Consider the following 19,453-nt stretch of genomic DNA (forward strand, 5'->3'; position numbering starts at 1 on the left):
GCGGAGCGGTCTAAGGCGTTGCGTTCAGGTCGCAGTCTCCCCAGGAGGCGTGGGTTCGAATCCCACCTCAGACAGAGCCCATTGAAAGTACCAAGCAAGAACAAAGCAAACACAGTCAAGATAGCATTACCAGTTGCCTGGATGGCGGAGCGGTCTAAGGCGTTGCGTTCAGGTCGCAGTCTTCCCAGGAGGCGTGGGTTCGAATCCCACCTCAGATAGAGCCCATTGAAAGTACCAAGCAAGAACAAAGCAAACACATTCAAGAGAGCATTACCAGGTGCCAGGATGGCGGAGCGGTCTAAGGCGTTGCGTTCAGGTCACAGTCTCCCCTTGAGGCGTGGGTTCGAATCCCACCTCAGACAGAGCCCATTGAAAGTACCAAGCAAGAACAAAGCAAACACAGTCAAGAGAGCATTACCAGTTGCCAGGATGGCGAAGCGGTCTAAGGCGTTGTGTTCAGGTCGCAGTCTCCCCAGGAGGCGTGGGTTCGAATCCCACCTCAGACAGAGCCCATTGAAACTACCAAGCAAGAACAAAGCAAACACAGTCAAGATAGCATTACCAGTTGCCTGGATGGCGGAGCGGTCTAAGGCGTTGCGTTCAGGTCGCAGTCTCCCCAGGAGGCGTGGGTTCGAATCCCACCTCAGAAAGAGCCCATTGAAAGTACCAAGCAATAACAAAGGAAACACGGTCAAGAGAGCATTACCAGTTGCCAGGATGGCGAAGAGGTCTAAGGCGTTGCGTCCAGGTCACAGTCTCCCCAGGAGGCGTGGGTTCGAATCCCACCTCAGACAGAGCCCATTGAAAGTACCAAGCAAGAACAAAGGAAACACAGTAAAGAGAGCATTACCAGTTGCCAGGATGGCGGAGCGGTCTAAGGCGTTGCGTTCAGGTCGCAGTCTCCCCAGGAGGCGTGGGTTCGAATCCCAACTCAGACAGAGCCCATTGAAACTACCAAGCAAGAACAAAGCAAACACAGTCAAGATAGCATTACCAGTTGCCTGGATGGCGGAGCGGTCTAAGGCGTTGCGTTCAGGTCGCAGTCTCCCCAGGAGGCGTGGGTTCGAATCCCACCTCAGACAGAGCCCATTGAAAGTACCAAGCAAGAACAAAGCATACACATTCAAGAGAGAGTTACCAGGTGCCAGGATGGCGGAGCGGTCTAAGGCGTTGCGTTCAGGTCACAGTCTCCCCAGGAGGCGTGGGTTCGAATCCCACCTCAGACAGAGCCCATTGAAAGTACCAAGCAAGAACAAAGGAAACACAGTAAAGAGAGCATTACCAGTTGCCAGGATGGCGAAGCGGTGTAAGGCGTTGCGTTCAGGTCGCAGTCTCCCCAGGAGGCGTGGTTTCGAATCCCGCCTCAGACAGAGCCCATTGAAAGTACCAAGCAAGAACAAAGCAAACACATTCAAGAAAGCATTACCAGGTGCCAGGATGGCGGAGCGGTCTAAGGCGTTGCGTTCAGGTCGCAGTCTCCCCAGGAGGCGTGGGTTCGAATCCCACCTCAGACAGTGCCCATTGAAAGTCCCAAGCAAGAACAAAGCAAACACAGTCAAGAGAGCATTACCAGTTGCCAGGATGACGGAGCGGTCTAAGGCGTTGCGTTCAGGTCGCAGTCTCCCCAGGAGGCGTGGGTTCGAATCCCACCTCAGACAGTGCCCATTGAAACTACCAAGCAAGAACAAAGCAAACACAGTCAAGAGAGCATTACCAGTTGCCAGGATGGCGGAGCGGTCTAAGGCGTTGCGTTCAGGTCGCAGTCTCCCCAGGAGGCGTGGGTTCGAATCCCACCTCAGACAGAGCCCATTGAAACTACCAAGCAAGAACAAAGCAAACACAGTCAAGATAGCATTACCAGTTGCCTGGATGGCGGAGCGGTCTAAGGCGTTGCGTTCAGGTCGCAGTCTCCCCAGGAGGCGTGGGTTCGAATCCCACCTCAGAAAGAGCCCATTGAAAGTACCAAGCATTAACAAAGGAAACACGGTCAAGAGAGCATTACCAGTTGCCAGGATGGCGAAGCGGTCTAAGGCGTTGCGTTCAGGTCGCAGTCTCCCCAGGAGGCGTGGGTTCGAATCCCACCTCAGACAGAGCCCATTGAAACTACCAAGCAAGAACAAAGCAAACACAGTCAAGATAGCATTACCAGTTGCCTGGATGGCGGAGCGGTCTAAGGCGTTGCGTTCAGGTCGCAGTCTCCCCAGGAGGCGTGGGTTCGAATCCCACCTCAGAAAGAGCCCATTGAAAGTACCAAGCAATAACAAAGGAAACACGGTCAAGAGAGCATTACCAGTTGCCAGGATGGCGAAGCGGTCTAAGGCGTTGCGTTCAGGTCGCAGTCTCCCCAGGAGGCGTGGGTTCGAATCCCACCTCAGACAGAGCCCATTGAAAGTACCAAGCAAGAACAAAGCAAACACAGTCAAGAGAGCATTACCAGCTGCCAGGATGGCAGAGCGGTCTAAGGCGTTGCGTTCAGGTCGCAGTCTCCCCTGGAGGTGTGGGTTCGAATCTCGTCTCCGACAGAGCCCATTGAAAGTACCAAGCAAGAACAAAGCAAACACAGTCAAGAGAGCATTACCAGTTGCCAGGATTGCAGAGCGGTCTAAGGCGTTGCGTTCAGGTCGCAGTCTCCCCAGGAGGCGTGGGTTCGAATCCCACCTCAGAAAGAGCCCATTGAAAGTACCAAGCAATAACAAAGGAAACACGGTCAAGAGAGCATTACCAGTTGCCAGGATGGCGAAGCGGTCTAAGGCGTTGCGTTCAGGTCACAGTCTCCCCAGGAGGCGTGGGTTCGAATCCCACCTCAGACAGAGCCCATTGAAAGTACCAAGCAAGAACAAAGGAAACACAGTAAAGAGAGCATTACCAGTTGCCAGGATGGCGGAGCGGTCTAAGGCGTTGCGTTCAGGTCGCAGTCTCCCCAGGAGGCGTGGGTTCGAATCCCACCTCAGACAGAGCCCATTGAAAGTACCAAGCAAGAACAAAGCAAACACAGTCAAGATAGCATTACCAGTTGCCTGGATGGCGGAGCGGTCTAAGGCGTTGCGTTCAGGTCGCAGTCTTCCCAGGAGGCGTGGGTTCGAATCCCACCTCAGACAGAGCCCATTGAAAGTACCAAGCAAGAACAAAGCAAACACATTCAAGAGAGCATTACCAGGTGCCAGGATGGCGGAGCGGTCTAAGGCGTTGCGTTCAGGTCACAGTCTCCCCAGGAGGCGTGGGTTCGAATCCCACCTCAGACAGAGCCCATTGAAAGTACCAAGCAAGAACAAAGCAAACACAGTCAAGAGAGCATTACCAGTTGCCAGGATGGCGAAGCGGTCTAAGGCGTTGTGTTCAGGTCGCAGTCTCCCCAGGAGGCGTGGGTTCGAATCCCACCTCAGACAGAGCCCATTGAAACTACCAAGCAAGAACAAAGCAAACACAGTCAAGATAGCATTACCAGTTGCCTGGATGGCGGAGCGGTCTAAGGCGTTGCGTTCAGGTCGCAGTCTCCCCAGGAGGCGTGGGTTCGAATCCCACCTCAGAAAGAGCCCATTGAAAGTACCAAGCAATAACAAAGGAAACACGGTCAAGAGAGCATTACCAGTTGCCAGGATGGCGAAGCGGTCTAAGGCGTTGCGTTCAGGTCACAGTCTCCCCAGGAGGCGTGGGTTCGAATCCCACCTCAGACAGAGCCCATTGAAAGTACCAAGCAAGAACAAAGGAAACACAGTAAAGAGAGCATTACCAGTTGCCAGGATGGCGGAGCGGTCTAAGGCGTTGCGTTCAGGTCGCAGTCTCCCCAGGAGGCGTGGGTTCGAATCCCAACTCAGACAGAGCCCATTGAAACTACCAAGCAAGAACAAAGCAAACACAGTCAAGATAGCATTACCAGTTGCCTGGATGGCGGAGCGGTCTAAGGCGTTGCGTTCAGGTCGCAGTCTCCCCAGGAGGCGTGGGTTCGAATCCCACCTCAGACAGAGCCCATTGAAAGTACCAAGCAAGAACAAAGCATACACATTCAAGAGAGCATTACCAGGTGCCAGGATGGCGGAGCGGTCTAAGGCGTTGCGTTCAGGTCACAGTCTCCCCAGGAGGCGTGGGTTCGAATCCCACCTCAGACAGAGCCCATTGAAAGTACCAAGCAAGAACAAAGGAAACACAGTAAAGAGAGCATTACCAGTTGCCAGGATGGCAAAGCGGTGTAAGGCGTTGCGTTCAGGTCGCAGTCTCCCCAGGAGGCGTGGTTTCGAATCCCGCCTCAGACAGAGCCCATTGAAAGTACCAAGCAAGAACAAAGCAAACACATTCAAGAAAGCATTACCAGGTGCCAGGATGGCGGAGCGGTCTAAGGCGTTGCGTTCAGGTCGCAGTCTCCCCAGGAGGCGTGGGTTCGAATCCCACCTCAGACAGTGCCCATTGAAAGTCCCAAGCAAGAACAAAGCAAACACAGTCAAGAGAGCATTACCAGTTGCCAGGATGACGGAGCGGTCTAAGGCGTTGCGTTCAGGTCGCAGTCTCCCCAGGAGGCGTGGGTTCGAATCCCACCTCAGACAGTGCCCATTGAAACTACCAAGCAAGAACAAAGCAAACACAGTCAAGAGAGCATTACCAGTTGCCAGGATGGCGGAGCGGTCTAAGGCGTTGCGTTCAGGTCGCAGTCTCCCCAGGAGGCGTGGGTTCGAATCCCACCTCAGACAGAGCCCATTGAAACTACCAAGCAAGAACAAAGCAAACACAGTCAAGATAGCATTACCAGTTGCCTGGATGGCGGAGCGGTCTAAGGCGTTGCGTTCAGGTCGCAGTCTCCCCAGGAGGCGTGGGTTCGAATCCCACCTCAGAAAGAGCCCATTGAAAGTACCAAGCAATAACAAAGGAAACACGGTCAAGAGAGCATTACCAGTTGCCAGGATGGCGAAGCGGTCTAAGGCGTTGCGTTCAGGTCGCAGTCTCCCCAGGAGGCGTGGGTTCGAATCCCACCTCAGACAGAGCCCATTGAAAGTACCAAGCAAGAACAAAGCAAACACAGTCAAGAGAGCATTACCAGCTGCCAGGATGGCAGAGCGGTCTAAGGCGTTGCGTTCAGGTCGCAGTCTCCCCTGGAGGTGTGGGTTCGAATCTCGTCTCCGACAGAGCCCATTGAAAGTACCAAGCAAGAACAAAGCAAACACAGTCAAGAGAGCATTACCAGTTGCCAGGATTGCAGAGCGGTCTAATGCGTTGCGTTCAGGTCGCAGTCTCCCCAGGAGGCGTGGGTTCGAATCCCACCTCAGACAGCGCCCATTGAAACTACCAAGCAAGAACAAAGGAAACACAGTCAAGAGAGCATTACCAGTTGCCAGGATAGCGGAGCGGTCTAATGCGTTGCGTTCAGATCGCAGTCTCCCCAGGAGGCGTGGGTTCGAATCCTACCTCAGACAGAGCCCATTGAAAGTACCAAGCAATAACAAATCAAACACAGTCAAGAGAGCATGACCAGCTGCCAGGATCGCAGAGCGGTCTAAGGCGTTGCGTTCAGGTCGCAGTCTCCCCTGGAGGTGTGGGTTCGAATCTCGTCTCCGACAGAGCCCATTGAAAGTACCAAGCAAGAACAAAGCAAACACATTCAAGAGAGCATTACCAGTTGCCAGGATGGCGGAGCGGTCTAAGGTGTTGATTTCAGGTCGCAGTCTCCCCAGGAGGCGTGGGTTCGAATCCCGCCTCAGATAGAGCCCATTGAAAGTACCAAGCAAGAACAAAGCAAACACAGTCAAGAGAGCATTACCAGGTGCCAGGATGGCGGAGCGGTCTAAGGCGTTGCGTTCAGGTCGCAGTCTCCCCAGGAGGCGTGGGTTCGAATCCCACCTCAGAAAGAGCCCATTGAAAGTACCAAGCAATAACAAAGGAAACACGGTCAAGAGAGCATTACCAGTTGCCAGGATGGCGAAGCGGTCTAAGGCGTTGCGTTCAGGTCACAGTCTCCCCAGGAGGCGTGGGTTCGAATCCCACCTCAGACAGAGCCCATTGAAAGTACCAAGCAAGAACAAAGGAAACACAGTAAAGAGAGCATTACCAGTTGCCAGGATGGCGGAGCGGTCTAAGGCGTTGCGTTCAGGTCGCAGTCTCCCCAGGAGGCGTGGGTTCGAATCCCAACTCAGACAGAGCCCATTGAAACTACCAAGCAAGAACAAAGCAAACACAGTCAAGATAGCATTACCAGTTGCCTGGATGGCGGAGCGGTCTAAGGCGTTGCGTTCAGGTCGCAGTCTCCCCAGGAGGCGTGGGTTCGAATCCCACCTCAGACAGAGCCCATTGAAAGTACCAAGCAAGAACAAAGCATACACATTCAAGAGAGCATTACCAGGTGCCAGGATGGCGGAGCGGTCTAAGGCGTTGCGTTCAGGTCACAGTCTCCCCAGGAGGCGTGGGTTCGAATCCCACCTCAGACAGAGCCCATTGAAAGTACCAAGCAAGAACAAAGGAAACACAGTAAAGAGAGCATTACCAGTTGCCAGGATGGCAAAGCGGTGTAAGGCGTTGCGTTCAGGTCGCAGTCTCCCCAGGAGGCGTGGTTTCGAATCCCGCCTCAGACAGAGCCCATTGAAAGTACCAAGCAAGAACAAAGCAAACACATTCAAGAAAGCATTACCAGGTGCCAGGATGGCGGAGCGGTCTAAGGCGTTGCGTTCAGGTCGCAGTCTCCCCAGGAGGCGTGGGTTCGAATCCCACCTCAGACAGTGCCCATTGAAAGTCCCAAGCAAGAACAAAGCAAACACAGTCAAGAGAGCATTACCAGTTGCCAGGATGACGGAGCGGTCTAAGGCGTTGCGTTCAGGTCGCAGTCTCCCCAGGAGGCGTGGGTTCGAATCCCACCTCAGACAGTGCCCATTGAAACTACCAAGCAAGAACAAAGCAAACACAGTCAAGAGAGCATTACCAGTTGCCAGGATGGCGGAGCGGTCTAAGGCGTTGCGTTCAGGTCGCAGTCTCCCCAGGAGGCGTGGGTTCGAATCCCACCTCAGACAGAGCCCATTGAAACTACCAAGCAAGAACAAAGCAAACACAGTCAAGATAGCATTACCAGTTGCCTGGATGGCGGAGCGGTCTAAGGCGTTGCGTTCAGGTCGCAGTCTCCCCAGGAGGCGTGGGTTCGAATCCCACCTCAGAAAGAGCCCATTGAAAGTACCAAGCAATAACAAAGGAAACACGGTCAAGAGAGCATTACCAGTTGCCAGGATGGCGAAGCGGTCTAAGGCGTTGCGTTCAGGTCGCAGTCTCCCCAGGAGGCGTGGGTTCGAATCCCACCTCAGACAGAGCCCATTGAAAGTACCAAGCAAGAACAAAGCAAACACAGTCAAGAGAGCATTACCAGCTGCCAGGATGGCAGAGCGGTCTAAGGCGTTGCGTTCAGGTCGCAGTCTCCCCTGGAGGTGTGGGTTCGAATCTCGTCTCCGACAGAGCCCATTGAAAGTACCAAGCAAGAACAAAGCAAACACAGTCAAGAGAGCATTACCAGTTGCCAGGATTGCAGAGCGGTCTAATGCGTTGCGTTCAGGTCGCAGTCTCCCCAGGAGGCGTGGGTTCGAATCCCACCTCAGACAGCGCCCATTGAAACTACCAAGCAAGAACAAAGGAAACACAGTCAAGAGAGCATTACCAGTTGCCAGGATAGCGGAGCGGTCTAATGCGTTGCGTTCAGATCGCAGTCTCCCCAGGAGGCGTGGGTTCGAATCCTACCTCAGACAGAGCCCATTGAAAGTACCAAGCAATAACAAATCAAACACAGTCAAGAGAGCATGACCAGCTGCCAGGATCGCAGAGCGGTCTAAGGCGTTGCGTTCAGGTCGCAGTCTCCCCTGGAGGTGTGGGTTCGAATCTCGTCTCCGACAGAGCCCATTGAAAGTACCAAGCAAGAACAAAGCAAACACATTCAAGAGAGCATTACCAGTTGCCAGGATGGCGGAGCGGTCTAAGGTGTTGATTTCAGGTCGCAGTCTCCCCAGGAGGCGTGGGTTCGAATCCCGCCTCAGATAGAGCCCATTGAAAGTACCAAGCAAGAACAAAGCAAACACAGTCAAGAGAGCATTACCAGGTGCCAGGATGGCGGAGCGGTCTAAGGCGTTGCGTTCAGGTCGCAGTCTCCCCAGGAGGCGTGGGTTCGAATCCCACCTCAGAAAGAGCCCATTGAAAGTACCAAGCAATAACAAAGGAAACACGGTCAAGAGAGCATTACCAGTTGCCAGGATGGCGAAGCGGTCTAAGGCGTTGCGTTCAGGTCGCAGTCTCCCCAGGAGGCGTGGGTTCGAATCCCACCTCAGACAGAGCCCATTGAAAGTACCAAGCAAGAACAAAGCAAACACAGTCAAGAGAGCATTACCAGCTGCCAGGATGGCAGAGCGGTCTAAGGCGTTGCGTTCAGGTCGCAGTCTCCCCTGGAGGTGTGGGTTCGAATCTCGTCTCCGACAGAGCCCATTGAAAGTACCAAGCAAGAACAAAGCAAACACAGTCAAGAGAGCATTACCAGTTGCCAGGATTGCAGAGCGGTCTAAGGCGTTGCGTTCAGGTCGCAGTCTCCCCAGGAGGCGTGGGTTTGAATCCCACCTCAGACAGAGCCCATTGAAAGTACCACGCAAGAACAAAGCAAACACAGTCAAGAGAGCATTACCAGCTGCCAGGATGGCAGAGCGGTCTAAGGCGTTGCGTTCAGGTCGCAGTCTCCCCTGGAGGCGTGGGTTCAAATCCCACCTCAGACAGCGCCCATTGAAACTACCAAGCAAGAACAAAGCAAACACAGTCAAGAGAGCATTACCAGATGCCAGGATGGCGGAGCGGTCTAAGGCGTTGCGTTCAGGTCGCAGTCTCCCCAGGAGGCGTGGGTTCGAATCCCGCCTCAGACAGAGCCCATTGAAAGTACCAAGCAAGAACAAAGCAAACACATTCAAGAGAGCATTACCAGTTGCCAGGATGGCGGAGCGGTCTAAGGTGTTGCGTTCAGGTCGCAGTCTCCCCAGGAGGCGTGGGTTCGAATCCCACCTCAGACAGAGCCCATTGAAAGTACCAAGCAAGAACAAAGCAAACACATTCAAGAGAGCATTACCAGGTGCCAGGATGGCGGAGCGGTCTAAGGCGTTGCGTTCAGGTCACAGTCTCCCCAGGAGGCGTGGGTTCGAATCCCACCTCAGACAGAGCCCATTGAAAGTACCAAGCAAGAACAAAGGAAACACAGTAATGAGAGCATTACCAGTTGCCAGGATGGCGAAGCGGTTTAAGGCGTTGCGTTCAGGTCGCAGTCTCCCCAGGAGGCGTGGGTTCGAATCCCGCCTCAGACAGAGCCCATTGAAAGTACCAAGCAAGAACAAATCAAACACATTCAAGAAAGCATTACCAGGTGCCAGGATGGCGGAGCGGTCTAAGGCGTTGCGTTCAGGTCGCAGTCTCCCCAGGAGGCGTGGGTTCGAATCCCACCTCAGACAGTGCCCATTGAAAGTACCAAGCAAGAACAAAGCAAACACAGTCAAGAGAGCATTACCAGTTGCCAGGATGGCGGAGCGGTCTAAGGCGTTGCGTTCAGGTCGCAGTCTCCCCAGGAGGCGTGGGTTCGAATCCCACCTCAGACAGTGCCCATTGAAACTACCAAGCAAGAACAAAGCAAACACAGTCAAGAGAGCATTACCAGTTGCCAGGATGGCGGAGCGGTCTAAGGCGTTGCGTTCAGGTCGCAGTCTCCCCAGGAGGCGTAGGTTCGAATCCCACGTCAGACAGAGCCCATTGAAAGTACCAAGCAAGAACAAAGCAAACACATTCAAGAGAGCATTACCAGGTGCCAGGATGGCGGAGCGGTCTAAGGCGTTGCGTTCAGGTCGCAGTCTCCCCAGGAGGCGTGGGTTCGAATCCCACCTCAGACAGCGCCCATTGAAACTACCAAGCAAGAACAAAGGAAACACAGTCAAGAGAGCATTACCAGTTGCCAGGATAGCGGAGCGGTCTAATGCGTTGCGTTCAGATCGCAGTCTCCCCAGGAGGCGTGGGTTCGAATCCTACCTCAGACAGAGCCCATTGAAAGTACCAAGCAATAACAAATCAAACACAGTCAAGAGAGCATGACCAGCTGCCAGGATCGCAGAGCGGTCTAAGGCGTTGCGTTCAGGTCGCAGTCTCCCCTGGAGGTGTGGGTTCGAATCTCGTCTCCGACAGAGCCCATTGAAAGTACCAAGCAAGAACAAAGCAAACACATTCAAGAGAGCATTACCAGTTGCCAGGATGGCGGAGCGGTCTAAGGTGTTGATTTCAGGTCGCAGTCTCCCCAGGAGGCGTGGGTTCGAATCCCGCCTCAGATAGAGCCCATTGAAAGTACCAAGCAAGAACAAAGCAAACACAGTCAAGAGAGCATTACCAGGTGCCAGGATGGCGGAGCGGTCTAAGGCGTTGCGTTCAGGTCGCAGTCTCCCCAGGAGGCGTGGGTTCGAATCCCACCTCAGAAAGAGCCCATTGAAAGTACCAAGCAATAACAAAGGAAACACGGTCAAGAGAGCATTACCAGTTGCCAGGATGGCGAAGCGGTCTAAGGCGTTGCGTTCAGGTCGCAGTCTCCCCAGGAGGCGTGGGTTCGAATCCCACCTCAGACAGAGCCCATTGAAAGTACCAAGCAAGAACAAAGCAAACACAGTCAAGAGAGCATTACCAGCTGCCAGGATGGCAGAGCGGTCTAAGGCGTTGCGTTCAGGTCGCAGTCTCCCCTGGAGGTGTGGGTTCGAATCTCGTCTCCGACAGAGCCCATTGAAAGTACCAAGCAAGAACAAAGCAAACACAGTCAAGAGAGCATTACCAGTTGCCAGGATTGCAGAGCGGTCTAAGGCGTTGCGTTCAGGTCGCAGTCTCCCCAGGAGGCGTGGGTTTGAATCCCACCTCAGACAGAGCCCATTGAAAGTACCACGCAAGAACAAAGCAAACACAGTCAAGAGAGCATTACCAGCTGCCAGGATGGCAGAGCGGTCTAAGGCGTTGCGTTCAGGTCGCAGTCTCCCCTGGAGGCGTGGGTTCAAATCCCACCTCAGACAGCGCCCATTGAAACTACCAAGCAAGAACAAAGCAAACACAGTCAAGAGAGCATTACCAGATGCCAGGATGGCGGAGCGGTCTAAGGCGTTGCGTTCAGGTCGCAGTCTCCCCAGGAGGCGTGGGTTCGAATCCCGCCTCAGACAGAGCCCATTGAAAGTACCAAGCAAGAACAAAGCAAACACATTCAAGAGAGCATTACCAGTTGCCAGGATGGCGGAGCGGTCTAAGGTGTTGCGTTCAGGTCGCAGTCTCCCCAGGAGGCGTGGGTTCGAATCCCACCTCAGACAGAGCCCATTGAAAGTACCAAGCAAGAACAAAGCAAACACATTCAAGAGAGCATTACCAGGTGCCAGGATGGCGGAGCGGTCTAAGGCGTTGCGTTCAGGTCACAGTCTCCCCAGGAGGCGTGGGTTCGAATCCCACCTCAGACAGAGCCCATTGAAAGTACCAAGCAAGAACAAAGGAAACACAGTAATGAGAGCATTACCAGTTGCCAGGATGGCGAAGCGGTTTAAGGCGTTGCGTTCAGGTCGCAGTCTCCCCAGGAGGCGTGGGTTCGAATCCCGCCTCAGACAGAGCCCATTGAAAGTACCAAGCAAGAACAAATCAAACACATTCAAGAAAGCATTACCAGGTGCCAGGATGGCGGAGCGGTCTAAGGCGTTGCGTTCAGGTCGCAGTCTCCCCAGGAGGCGTGGGTTCGAATCCCACCTCAGACAGTGCCCATTGAAAGTACCAAGCAAGAACAAAGCAAACACAGTCAAGAGAGCATTACCAGTTGCCAGGATGGCGGAGCGGTCTAAGGCGTTGCGTTCAGGTCGCAGTCTCCCCAGGAGGCGTGGGTTCGAATCCCACCTCAGACAGTGCCCATTGAAACTACCAAGCAAGAACAAAGCAAACACAGTCAAGAGAGCATTACCAGTTGCCAGGATGGCGGAGCGGTCTAAGGCGTTGCGTTCAGGTCGCAGTCTCCCCAGGAGGCGTAGGTTCGAATCCCACGTCAGACAGAGCCCATTGAAAGTACCAAGCAAGAACAAAGCAAACACATTCAAGAGAGCATTACCAGGTGCCAGGATGGCGGAGCGGTCTAAGGCGTTGCGTTCAGGTCGCAGTCTCCCCAGGAGGCGTGGGTTCGAATCCCACCTCAGACAGCGCCCATTGAAACTACCAAGCAAGAACAAAGGAAACACAGTCAAGAGAGCATTACCAGTTGCCAGGATAGCGGAGCGGTCTAATGCGTTGCGTTCAGATCGCAGTCTCCCCAGGAGGCGTGGGTTCGAATCCCACCTCAGACAGAGCCCATTGAAAGTACCAAGCAATAACAAATCAAACACAGTCAAGAGAGCATGACCAGCTGCCAGGATCGCAGAGCGGTCTAAGGCGTTGCGTTCAGGTCGCAGTCTCCCCTGGAGGTGTGGGTTCGAATCTCGTCTCCGACAGAGCCCATTGAAAGTACCAAGCAAGAACAAAGCAAACACATTCAAGAGAGCATTACCAGTTGCCAGGATGGCGGAGCGGTCTAAGGTGTTGATTTCAGGTCGCAGTCTCCCCAGGAGGCGTGGGTTCGAATCCCGCCTCAGATAGAGCCCATTGAAAGTACCAAGCAAGAATAAAGCAAACACAGTCAAGAGAGCATTACCAGGTGCCAGGATGGCAGAGCGGTCTAAGGCGTTGCGTTCAGGTCGCAGTCTCCCCAGGAGGCGTGGGTTCGAATCCCGCCTCAGACAGAGCCCATTGAAAGTACCAAGCAAGAACAAAGCAAACACAGTCAAGAGAGCATTACCAGTTGCCTGGATGGCGGAGCGGTCTAAGGCGCTGCGTTCAGGTCGCAGTCTCCCCAGGTGGCGTGGGTTCGAATCCCACCTCAGAAAGAGCCCATTGAAAGTACCAAGCAATAACAAAGGAAACACGGTCAAGAGAGCATTACCAGTTGCCAGGATGGCGAAGCGGTCTAAGGCGTTGCGTTCAGGTCGCAGTCTCCCCAGGAGGCGTGGGTTCGAATCCCACCTCAGACAGAGCCCATTGAAAGTACCAAGCAAGAACAAAGCAAACACAGTCAAGAGAGCATTACCAGCTGCCAGGATGGCAGAGCGGTCTAAGGCGTTGCGTTCAGGTCGCAGTCTCCCCTGGAGGTGTGGGTTCGAATCTCGTCTCCGACAGAGCCCATTGAAAGTACCAAGCAAGAACAAAGCAAACACAGTCAAGAGAGCATTACCAGTTGCCAGGATTGCAGAGCGGTCTAAGGCGTTGCGTTCAGGTCGCAGTCTCCCCAGGAGGCGTGGGTTCGAATCCCACCTCAGAAAGAGCCCATTGAAAGTACCAAGCAATAACAAAGGAAACACGGTCAAGAGAGCATTACCAGTTGCCAGGATGGCGAAGCGGTCTAAGGCGTTGCGTTCAGGTCACAGTCTCCCCAGGAGGCGTGGGTTCGAATCCCACCTCAGACAGAGCCCATTGAAAGTACCAAGCAAGAACAAAGGAAACACAGTAAAGAGAGCATTACCAGTTGCCAGGATGGCGGAGCGGTCTAAGGCGTTGCGTTCAGGTCGCAGTCTCCCCAGGAGGCGTGGGTTCGAATCCCACCTCAGACAGAGCCCATTGAAAGTACCAAGCAAGAACAAAGCAAACACATTCAAGAGAGCATTACCAGGTGCCAGGATGGCGGAGCGGTCTAAGGCGTTGCGTTCAGGTCACAGTCTCCCCAGGAGGCGTGGGTTCGAATCCCACCTCAGACAGAGCCCATTGAAAGTACCAAGCAAGAACAAAGCAAACACAGTCAAGAGAGCATTACCAGTTGCCAGGATGGCGAAGCGGTCTAAGGCGTTGTGTTCAGGTCGCAGTCTCCCCAGGAGGCGTGGGTTCGAATCCCACCTCAGACAGAGCCCATTGAAACTACCAAGCAAGAACAAAGCAAACACAGTCAAGATAGCATTACCAGTTGCCTGGATGGCGGAGCGGTCTAAGGCGTTGCGTTCAGGTCGCAGTCTCCCCAGGAGGCGTGGGTTCGAATCCCACCTCAGAAAGAGCCCATTGAAAGTACCAAGCAATAACAAAGGAAACACGGTCAAGAGAGCATTACCAGTTGCCAGGATGGCGAAGCGGTCTAAGGCGTTGCGTTCAGGTCACAGTCTCCCCAGGAGGCGTGGGTTCGAATCCCATCTCAGACAGAGCCCATTGAAAGTACCAAGCAAGAACAAAGGAAACACAGTAAAGAGAGCATTACCAGTTGCCAGGATGGCGGAGCGGTCTAAGGCGTTGCGTTCAGGTCGCAGTCTCCCCAGGAGGCGTGGGTTCGAATCCCAACTCAGACAGAGCCCATTGAAACTACCAAGCAAGAACAAAGCAAACACAGTCAAGATAGCATTACCAGTTGCCTGGATGGCGGAGCGGTCTAAGGCGTTGCGTTCAGGTCACAGTCTCCCCAGGAGGCGTGGGTTCGAATCCCACCTCAGACAGAGCCCATTGAAAGTACCAAGCAAGAACAAAGGAAACACAGTAAAGAGAGCATTACCAGTTGCCAGGATGGCGAAGCGGTGTAAGGCGTTGCGTTCAGGTCGCAGTCTCCCCAGGAGGCGTGGTTTCGAATCCCGCCTCAGACAGAGCCCATTGAAAGTACCAAGCAAGAACAAAGCAAACACATTCAAGAGAGCATTACCAGTTGCCAGGATGGCGAAGCGGTCTAAGGCGTTGTGTTCAGGTCGCAGTCTCCCCAGGAGGCGTGGGTTCGAATCCCACCTCAGACAGAGCCCATTGAAACTACCAAGCAAGAACAAAGCAAACACAGTCAAGATAGCATTACCAGTTGCCTGGATGGCGGAGCGGTCTAAGGCGTTGCGTTCAGGTCGCAGTCTCCCCAGGAGGCGTGGGTTCGAATCCCACCTCAGAAAGAGCCCATTGAAAGTACCAAGCAATAACAAAGGAAACACGGTCAAGAGAGCATTACCAGTTGCCAGGATGGCGAAGCGGTCTAAGGCGTTGCGTTCAGGTCACAGTCTCCCCAGGAGGCGTGGGTTCGAATCCCATCTCAGACAGAGCCCATTGAAAGTACCAAGCAAGAACAAAGGAAACACAGTAAAGAGAGCATTACCAGTTGCCAGGATGGCGGAGCGGTCTAAGGCGTTGCGTTCAGGTCGCAGTCTCCCCAGGAGGCGTGGGTTCGAATCCCAACTCAGACAGAGCCCATTGAAACTACCAAGCAAGAACAAAGCAAACACAGTCAAGATAGCATTACCAGTTGCCTGGATGGCGGAGCGGTCTAAGGCGTTGCGTTCAGGTCACAGTCTCCCCAGGAGGCGTGGGTTCGAATCCCACCTCAGACAGAGCCCATTGAAAGTACCAAGCAAGAACAAAGGAAACACAGTAAAGAGAGCATTACCAGTTGCCAGGATGGCGAAGCGGTGTAAGGCGTTGCGTTCAGGTCGCAGTCTCCCCAGGAGGCGTGGTTTCGAATCCCGCCTCAGACAGAGCCCATTGAAAGTACCAAGCAAGAACAAAGCAAACACATTCAAGAAAGCATTACCAGGTGCCAGGATGGCGGAGCGGTCTAAGGCGTTGCGTTCAGGTCGCAGTCTCCCCAGGAGGCGTGGGTTCGAATCCCACCTCAGACAGTGCCCATTGAAAGTCCCAAGCAAGAACAAAGCAAACACAGTCAAGAGAGCATTACCAGTTGCCAGGATGACGGAGCGGTCTAAGGCGTTGCGTTCAGGTCGCAGTCTCCCCAGGAGGCGTGGGTTCGAATCCCACCTCAGACAGTGCCCATTGAAACTACCAAGCAAGAACAAAGCAAACACAGTCAAGAGAGCATTACCAGTTGCCAGGATGGCGGAGCGGTCTAAGGCGTTGCGTTCAGGTCGCAGTCTCCCCAGGAGGCGTGGGTTCGAATCCCACCTCAGACAGAGCCCATTGAAACTACCAAGCAAGAACAAAGCAAACACAGTCAAGATAGCATTACCAGTTGCCTGGATGGCGGAGCGGTCTAAGGCGTTGCGTTCAGGTCGCAGTCTCCCCAGGAAGCGTGGGTTTGAATCCCACCTCAGACAGAGCCCATTGAAAGTACCAAGCAAGAACAAAGCAAACACATTCAAGAGAGCATTACCAGGTGCCAGGATGGCGGAGCGGTCTAAGGCGTTGCGTTCAGGTCGCAGTCTCCCCAGGAGGCGTGGGTTCGAATCCCACCTCAGACAGCGCCCATTGAAACTACCAAGCAAGAACAAAGGAAACACAGTCAAGAGAGCATTACCAGTTGCCAGGATAGCGGAGCGGTCTAATGCGTTGCGTTCAGATCGCAGTCTCCCCAGGAGGCGTGGGTTCGAATCCCACCTCAGACAGAGCCCATTGAAAGTACCAAGCAATAACAAATCAAACACAGTCAAGAGAGCATGACCAGCTGCCAGGATCGCAGAGCGGTCTAAGGCGATGCGTTCAGGTCGCAGTCTCCCCTGGAGGTGTGGGTTCGAATCTCGTCTCCGACAGAGCCCATTGAAAGTACCAAGCAAGAACAAAGCAAACACATTCAAGAGAGCATTACCAGTTGCCAGGATGGCGGAGCGGTCTAAGGTGTTGATTTCAGGTCGCAGTCTCCCCAGGAGGCGTGGGTTCGAATCCCGCCTCAGATAGAGCCCATTGAAAGTACCAAGCAAGAACAAAGCAAACACAGTCAAGAGAGCATTACCAGGTGCCAGGATGGCAGAGCGGTCTAAGGCGTTGCGTTCAGGTCGCAGTCTCCCCAGGAGGCGTGGGTTCGAATCCCGCCTCAGACAGAGCCCATTGAAAGTACCAAGCAAGAACAAAGCAAACACAGTCAAGAGAGCATTACCAGTTGCCTGGATGGCGGAGCGGTCTAAGGCGCTGCGTTCAGGTCGCAGTCTCCCCAGGAGGCGTGGGTTCGAATCCCACCTCAGAAAGAGCCCATTGAAAGTACCAAGCAATAACAAAGGAAACACGGTCAAGAGAGCATTACCAGTTGCCAGGATGGCGAAGCGGTCTAAGGCGTTGCGTTCAGGTCGCAGTCTCCCCAGGAGGCGTGGGTTCGAATCCCACCTCAGACAGAGCCCATTGAAAGTACCAAGCAAGAACAAAGCAAACACAGTCAAGAGAGCATTACCAGCTGCCAGGATGGCAGAGCGGTCTAAGGCGTTGCGTTCAGGTCGCAGTCTCCCCTGGAGGTGTGGGTTCGAATCTCGTCTCCGACAGAGCCCATTGAAAGTACCAAGCAAGAACAAAGCAAACACAGTCAAGAGAGCATTACCAGTTGCCAGGATGGCGAAGCGGTCTAAGGCGTTGTGTTCAGGTCGCAGTCTCCCCAGGAGGCGTGGGTTCGAATCCCACCTCAGACAGAGCCCATTGAAACTACCAAGCAAGAACAAAGCAAACACAGTCAAGATAGCATTACCAGTTGCCTGGATGGCGGAGCGGTCTAAGGCGTTGCGTTCAGGTCGCAGTCTCCCCAGGAGGCGTGGGTTCGAATCCCACCTCAGAAAGAGCCCATTGAAAGTACCAAGCAATAACAAAGGAAACACGGTCAAGAGAGCATTACCAGTTGCCAGGATGGCGAAGCGGTCTAAGGCGTTGCGTTCAGGTCACAGTCTCCTCAGGAGGCGTGGGTTCGAATCCCATCTCAGACAGAGCCCATTGAAAGTACCAAGCAAGAACAAAGGAAACACAGTAAAGAGAGCATTACCAGTTGCCAGGATGGCGGAGCGGTCTAAGGCGTTGCGTTCAGGTCGCAGTCTCCCCAGGAGGCGTGGGTTCGAATCCCAACTCAGACAGAGCCCATTGAAACTACCAAGCAAGAACAAAGCAAACACAGTCAAGATAGCATTACCAGTTGCCTGGATGGCGGAGCGGTCTAAGGCGTTGCGTTCAGGTCACAGTCTCCCCAGGAGGCGTGGGTTCGAATCCCACCTCAGACAGAGCCCATTGAAAGTACCAAGCAAGAACAAAGGAAACACAGTAAAGAGAGCATTACCAGTTGCCAGGATGGCGAAGCGGTGTAAGGCGTTGCGTTCAGGTCGCAGTCTCCCCAGGAGGCGTGGTTTCGAATCCCGCCTCAGACAGAGCCCATTGAAAGTACCAAGCAAGAACAAAGCAAACACATTCAAGAAAGCATTACCAGGTGCCAGGATGGCGGAGCGGTCTAAGGCGTTGCGTTCAGGTCGCAGTCTCCCCAGGAGGCGTGGGTTCGAATCCCACCTCAGACAGTGCCCATTGAAAGTCCCAAGCAAGAACAAAGCAAACACAGTCAAGAGAGCATTACCAGTTGCCAGGATGACGGAGCGGTCTAAGGCGTTGCGTTCAGGTCGCAGTCTCCCCAGGAGGCGTGGGTTCGAATCCCACCTCAGACAGTGCCCATTGAAACTACCAAGCAAGAACAAAGCAAACACAGTCAAGAGAGCATTACCAGTTGCCAGGATGGCGGAGCGGTCTAAGGCGTTGCGTTCAGGTCGCAGTCTCCCCAGGAGGCGTGGGTTCGAATCCCACCTCAGACAGAGCCCATTGAAACTACCAAGCAAGAACAAAGCAAACACAGTCAAGATAGCATTACCAGTTGCCTGGATGGCGGAGCGGTCTAAGGCGTTGCGTTCAGGTCGCAGTCTCCCCAGGAAGCGTGGGTTTGAATCCCACCTCAGACAGAGCCCATTGAAAGTACCAAGCAAGAACAAAGCAAACACATTCAAGAGAGCATTACCAGGTGCCAGGATGGCGGAGCGGTCTAAGGCGTTGCGTTCAGGTCGCAGTCTCCCCAGGAGGCGTGGGTTCGAATCCCACCTCAGACAGAGCCCATTGAAAGTACCAAGCAATAACAAATCAAACACAGTCAAGAGAGCATGACCAGCTGCCAGGATCGCAGAGCGGTCTAAGGCGATGCGTTCAGGTCGCAGTCTCCCCTGGAGGTGTGGGTTCGAATCTCGTCTCCGACAGAGCCCATTGAAAGTACCAAGCAAGAACAAAGCAAACACATTCAAGAGAGCATTACCAGTTGCCAGGATGGCGGAGCGGTCTAAGGTGTTGATTTCAGGTCGCAGTCTCCCCAGGAGGCGTGGGTTCGAATCCCGCCTCAGATAGAGCCCATTGAAAGTACCAAGCAAGAACAAAGCAAACACAGTCAAGAGAGCATTACCAGGTGCCAGGATGGCAGAGCGGTCTAAGGCGTTGCGTTCAGGTCGCAGTCTCCCCAGGAGGCGTGGGTTCGAATCCCGCCTCAGACAGAGCCCATTGAAAGTACCAAGCAAGAACAAAGCAAACACAGTCAAGAGAGCATTACCAGTTGCCTGGATGGCGGAGCGGTCTAAGGCGCTGCGTTCAGGTTGCAGTCTCCCCAGGAGGCGTGGGTTCGAATCCCACCTCAGAAAGAGCCCATTGAAAGTACCAAGCAATAACAAAGGAAACACGGTCAAGAGAGCATTACCAGTTGCCAGGATGGCGAAGCGGTCTA

The sequence above is a fragment of the Idiotropiscis lumnitzeri genome, chromosome 22 (genome assembly GCF_059441095.1).
Source record: "Idiotropiscis lumnitzeri isolate Australia: NSW breed Sydney's pygmy pipehorse chromosome 22, RoL_Ilum_1.0, whole genome shotgun sequence".
NCBI lineage: Eukaryota > Metazoa > Chordata > Actinopteri > Syngnathiformes > Syngnathidae > Idiotropiscis > Idiotropiscis lumnitzeri.